This window comes from Magallana gigas, chromosome 9, assembly GCF_963853765.1.
Source record: "Magallana gigas chromosome 9, xbMagGiga1.1, whole genome shotgun sequence".
Taxonomy (NCBI): Eukaryota; Metazoa; Mollusca; class Bivalvia; order Ostreida; family Ostreidae; genus Magallana; species Magallana gigas.
In genome coordinates this window covers 16660212-16667056 of record NC_088861.1, presented here as the reverse complement: position 1 = coordinate 16667056, position 6845 = coordinate 16660212, and the positions used below count along the sequence as shown (strand labels likewise).

At 33.1% G+C, this 6845-nt stretch overlaps 1 long non-coding RNA gene across 1 annotated transcript; it reads right to left on the bottom strand.

Moving 5' to 3' along the window:
* Positions 1-1668: 1668 nt before the first annotated feature.
* On the bottom strand, positions 1669-4423 carry LOC117691712 (uncharacterized). Its single transcript, XR_010709444.1, has 4 exons — positions 4350-4423; positions 4206-4270; positions 3829-3990; positions 1669-3719 (listed from the first exon to the last, which is right to left on the bottom strand). It is a non-coding gene; the product is annotated as an uncharacterized lncRNA (long non-coding RNA).
* Between the last annotated feature and the right edge of the window lie 2422 nt (positions 4424-6845).

Below are 6845 nucleotides of genomic sequence, written 5' to 3'. Positions count from 1 at the left end.
TCCTTTTAAACTCATTTTTCAACCTACACTGCGAAATGCAGATTTCCGGAAAACGTCATTTTTAAACTTCAATATCTCCGCAATGCGTTGTCCGATTTTAAAACGGTTTTTAGTTTTGCATTCAGTACAAAAATGTCAACAAAACGTATATGCTTTAAAATTCCAAAAATCGAAATATTAGAATCACTTCCGGTGACGACCGGAAGTGACGGACGACCTGCTCATATTAAAATTTGATAAGTTTAAAACCTATTCTGATGGAAAAAAATTGTAGATTATTTGATTTTAAAAAAAATTTAAAACACAATTTTCCAAAAATGCTGTTTGAGCGGACCGGAAGTGACGGGCGATCGTAGTTTTACCTGATCGGCCCTAGAAATTCAAAAATCTATCATTCCTGAAACTTTTAATTTTCTATCTTTAATCGTTTTTGCGAAAAAGGGAGGACAAGACCACTTTTTACAAAAAGAAAAACGAATATAACGGCCGACCGGAAGTGACGTCATCAACAAAAATGTACATGATAAAAGACCTTGATATTTTGTATTATTCGTGAAATTTTCATAAAAATCCGTTGTAGCATATTTGAGATATTTGAGTTTTAAGAAAAATGTTAAGAAAAAAAAGAATAATAATAGTGAAAAATAGAGAAAAAGAAACCTAACAAAAACAATAGGGTCTTCCGTTGGAAACGGAAGACCCTAAATAGCGGCTTCAATTAAAATAAATGTCTCGTTTATAGTAAATATAGATTATATCATTGTTTTGTTTCTATTGAATATTATGCATACAAAACGATATAATATTACATACAACTTTGTGTTTACGCAGGTATACACTCCGATTTAATATATATTCGTTATACAGGTATATATGATACCTTGTTTCTAAGAACTTCGATAGTTTACATTTCTCATTTTCACTGCTTATTGAGATAATTTACACGCAATTTTAGTTAATTTTGATCTAAAAATTAAGAAATTAGTACCATGATACATGTAGAATGCTAGACAGAATTTTGCATTTCTTGTTCGATATATTTTCGTATACGGCGCACTGAACGACTTGTAACATTGGAATAAATTCACTTGCTTATAAAAAGGCGTGAAACGATTAACACGATAGGATAAACGGAAAAAAACCCTGTTAGAATTGAACGATAAACCTGATAGGATTAACGCACGATAGGATAGGATTAACGCACGATAGAACAGTATACACGCACGATACGATAGGATTGATACACGATACGATAGGATAGGATTGTAAAAGATAACGTGGCGAGTAAAGTATAAGGAAAATGCTTCTGGTTTAGAGCCACATGACTATACATGCACGTATAATGACACAAATACCTTTTGCGTTCTACAACAATAAATTTTTTTTTTAAATTATTTCAATTCACTATATATGATTTGCTATATATTTGGAGTATTACAAAGATATAAACTAATAGTTGATTCATATTAAAAACAGAAGCATTCCTACATTTTTTTTCAGTAAAAATTGGTTTGACGCGTTGAACTTAAAACGTAAGTACTGCAGTTTTTTAAAGATTAAAAATCATTTTGTAAACTTACATACGTATATTTTGTGTCAAATTTTTATTTCTGACTTTGAACATAGAAAATGTACATGTTATTTCCAACAAAAATAAAACATGCGACAAAGTATAAATATATAGTTTCAATTATATATTATAACAGGTGATTGCGATTTTGACATTTTATAATAATCATTTAAAACAAATCAACCTAAAATGATATAATTGAATCTTTTATAATTTCCTGTTATAGGTGTTTGTTGATTTGTGGTTTAAAAACTATGTACATAGATCATCGTTGTTCAATATTTAAACTTAAAATATTAATCAATTAAACTGGCATACACATCTTCATTTTACAAACTTACATTGATAAAATAAACAGCAGAAAAGATATACATAATAAATACACAATGCAAAATCAAATAAGTACTGGAGTCCACAAAAAATGCAAATTTTTAAATGTAGTTGTGTATCACTTAGTACCAGATTGTGTTTAATGGACTAAGTGAATATAATTAGTTGGTCAAAAAGCGTCCCTTTAATTGAAATTGAACATCAAACCATCAAAAATAGTTTTTTGAAAATTTCTCGAGGTCACCGATAAAATCCAAGCAACATTAAACATACTAAATCACTTATAATAAAAAAAAAACCTAGAAACTAACAGAGAAACGTATAACGTTCATATCACACATATACTTAAACCCTTCGGTTTAATAACTTCATCTGATTCCACGTTTTGAAGCATAGCCGACGGGAAGTATTCCTTTCGTCTAACATTAGACGATTTAATTTCCTTGTGAATGTGCATATAACAACTGTTTAAATAGCATTGTTCTGTGAATTTGGTGTTAATCTCCTCTCGTTTGACATTAGGGATCATCGTGTCTGAATAACTTTAATATAATTATGTTAACAATAATCACTTTGTCATGATTGTTTAGTGAACAAAAGTTGAGTTGAAAGAATAACACCCAACTGTTGCCTATTTGACGAATAAAAGCTATTTAAGGGAATTAATTATATGTATTACATATACAATGAGCAAACGAATGAGGAAAGGATGGAATAGATGCTTTAAAAATTACATTTTAAGATATGATATATTCCGATGTAAATCTATAACAAATTGGGAAACTATAACTAACTGATTAATAGGACCTTGAAAAATAAAAATAAATCAGAAACTGCTCATAAAAAGTTCACAAGTAACATATACATGCAACACATACGGAGACTTATTTTCACTTCAAATGCAGACCAAATAATCCCGACCTTTAAATCTACATTAAAACAATTTGTTAACAGACCTGAACTGTCTCTTCTCCATATTTATAATTTTGTGGTGCAAAAGCTTTTTTTGATCCTTTTCTTAAACATCTTAGAAACACATACTTCCCGTAAAATTTCCCAACACATATTATTTTGCCAATTTGATAATGACCTAATCTTGAAAATATTCGTATCGTTTCATTTAACAGGTTCAATTATAAAGCGGGTCTGACCTAAGGATTTCTACTGTCGTTGTTGTTAGATTCACGACCATAATCATCCGAAAAATATAAGTTTTCATCGTTACCTTCAGCTATTTCGATATAGACATGATCTGTTTGATTTGTTAGAGATATATTTAATTCATTTTCGGCATACATATGGTCGTCGTGAATGAATCTTTGTCTGCTTAAATCTAGTTCTTCTGAAACCACGTTGAGTCCATGCATTATACCGTGTTCCTGTACATCATTGCTACTAACACTCTCGTTTTGATTAAACACAGGCGATAAGTATGCAGACTCTGCATTTGATTGCTCAAGTGATTCAGGATATGATGCACTGTGAATTCCCACTGTCTCAAGTTGCAGCGATTGATATGGAGCATGCCACTCTCTCTCTTTTACTCTATTTGAATTTGGTTTCTTTCGGGATAATATGAAATAGATAAAGACAACAACAAATACAACGAAAAACAAAACAAAAATTCCAAAAAAGCCAACAAAAACATTGTTATCTAACAAGTTATTGTTATTAGGGAAATTATCCACTGTAGTATCACTTAATTTATGGGTACATATTGATGAATCTTCTGTAGCCACTGAATATGAGACCGTTTTATTTGAAAACAAAGCAGTTGTAGACGTAGGTAAGAATGATGCCGTAAGACTTTTTGTTGAACCTGTCGAAAATTGTTTTAAAAAGTTAGAACTTGTAGACAACGTGTAATTGTCAAAAATAAGCCACAAATATAGTTTCTTTTAAAATCAACATTCTAGATGTACACATACTTTGAATTTGATATTGATGGAGGGTTCCCGTTTTCTGAATACATCCACGAGAAAAGTGACATTTATTCTTGAGACATTGGCAGAAATATTGGCAGTCTTCTCCATAGTTTGGATAAATGCATTTTGTTGAGCAATCGCCGCCAAAGTAGCCAATGGAACATTCTAAAGTGAAATGCTTCACGATATACTAATAGCATCCATGATGCATTATATTTTTAATTCACGTATTCACGATATACATTGTACGTTTGTACTTAAACTGATAAAAGATTTACATACCTTAAAGAAGGTGATTATATCTTATTTGACAGCGGTTATGGTCATTATTTAAAATTAGCAATGATTAATTGTAACGGTTGGCACTGTAAAATCCTTACTTTCGCATTTCCCAGTTGTTCTATTCAACGAAAAACCAAAACAACAGTAATCATTTCCATCAATCCTACAAAGATAATTTTATACTGGTAATATCTTCAAATATATTCAAAGTACACTCCAAAAATGTTTTTGAAAGCGCTTACCCTGTACATATACGGTTTTCAATGTATTGAAATAAATTGAAAGAAACAAGCACCGTTGCAAGCATTAGCATCATCGACCTACGAGAAATACGGGGAAACAATTCCCTTAAATTTTGTAATTATCTTCCTGTTATGTATTTCGACTCGAGATCCAATTTCTAAAATTATATACCCAATTGCATTTTGTTTATTAGCACTAAGTTGAATATTTAACTTGAAATAAGACACCATGAAGACGCCGTATATTTATCAGGACCGGACAATCTGGACCAAATTATGAGTAAACGTTTCATAATGATATTGTTATATTGCAAAATTCACTTTTCATCAATTACTTTATTTGGACTTACCATTCTAAATTCAACATTTATTATCGTATTGACTGCTGATGACATTTAGACATAGGTACCCTTTATGTTACGAGCCCTTGTTTCAGGCGCATCTTAAGCATCCGATAGACTGAATTAAAGGATTACAAATGAAGAACTATGAAAGAAAGCTGGCAGGGACCATTGGACATGCGAATCAAACGGAAGAAGCGTCGCTGCGAGGCTGAATTTTATAAATCCCAAGTAATCCAACATCCAGCACCGCATTCCAGGACCCCGCACGGCAAGAGGAAAGAGGGATCATCCAAGACACACCGGAGGTCAGGCTGAATTAATCGCCTATGACCTGCCACAACAGAGTAAAAGAAGCCAAAAAATCGTGTTTGCTGGAGAACTGTCGTTGACAGTCTATGTTCCTAACGGGACGAAACGCCTTAGTAAAGTAGGTTAGAATAGATTAAGAGGCATAATCACGATTAGGGTCTAATCATTATTTTTCTTAATCTATTGTACACAATGCTTCAAAAATGCATTGAATTTCCTATGTATCGGCCAATTCTTGAGTGTCTGTCGTAAAGCCTACAACGCATTCTCTCTCTCTATACTAAGTTTTTTACTTATTAATAAGTAGGTCATACTTGTAAGTAGGACTTCGGCGGAATCTTAGGTCCTATAGAAGTATGCCTTATACAGTTACATACCGTAACATAAAGCAAACAAGGCAATGTCTTAGCCAAGTCATGCTTATATTGAAAAGTAAAAAAACGAATAATTCATTTCTTTCATCGACTTTGAATGTATTGGTTAAAAATCATTTTTTGGGGTTATTGTCTTGTTTATTAATAGATACGAGTGCTTTTAGGTGGGCGTAGAAGAAAATGTACAAACACACTAAATTCAAGGTAGCACGAGTATATATATGTAATAAACATTTTTATAAACCTCACAGTGATGGATCTAGGGAAACATTCAGTTTATTGTTGTTACTTCTACGTTTTGACAAGTATTTACTAGTTTAGTCGTTTCCGAAGACTGCCTTGTGGCGGAATATCGCGATGTCGTTAGAACTTGATAGAGTAATATATTATGTGGATTTCTGTATTATATTATCCTTTGTTCTCAAGATTACCTCACCGATACGGCAATTCACATACTAATGTATAATTTCTTTATCAAGTCGGTATTTTAAAATGAGGCCATCCTCGTCTTTAAAATTCACTGGGAGTTTTCTATCTTGAAAGTTTAACGTCATTTGTTTTTATTTCGTAAGATTTGCGAGTTTACATACATGTGTATAGTTATAAGTCCCCTACCGGTTTTCACCGGAGAGGACTATAGCTTTCTTCTGCGTCCGTCAGTCCGTCCGTCTGTCTGTCCACACTTTTTTTTCTTTATGGGTTTGAGGAATAATTTGCCATCGTCTGAAACCCACGGCCAGTCTCGCATACGCTTACTGACCGTGGGTCCTCCTATTCAACTTTTCTTGCGCTCATTTATTATTCATGCTTTTATCTGATTGGCTTGTGCATGTTTTTCTGAAGGAAAATCTGGCCAATCGCGTAAGCCCGGCATGTATATAAGGCAGATCCGGAAATTCTTTTACAGCTGCTGCAACAGGATGCTGTGGGACAGTGGTACAAAGGAATGCTCACCTAATTCACCTGATTCAGTCTTAATAGATCTGACAGCAAGATCAAAGTCTATCGCTGATAGTTTCTCAATCTTTTAAGGAAAAAAGTAACAACTGATCTGAACTGGGCAAGAACTCTCTGCAGTAATAGAAGAGACAGTGCTTTGTTAAAAGCCAAGTTCAGTGTATGAGCCAAGCATCCTAATTTTTGTACTCCAGCAACTTCAATAGCTACGGTCAAATTAGAGGCATTGTCACTGGATATGGCACTTGCTTTGTCTTTAATGCCCCAGTTTAACAAACAGTTTGTTAATTCATGTCCAACATTTTCTCCGGTATAAGAACAATGAAAGTGTTCTGTTTGATGAACTTTGGATTGCATAATCCAGTTTTTGTCAACATAATGGCAAGTTATCGTCAGAAACGATTCAGTAGCGCGGGATGTCCACGTACCTATTTTAAGTGACACTGCTTCAGCTTTCTGAAGCTCCGCAAATAGCACAGATTTTTGGTTCTCAAAGAGAGCTGGAATCAGTT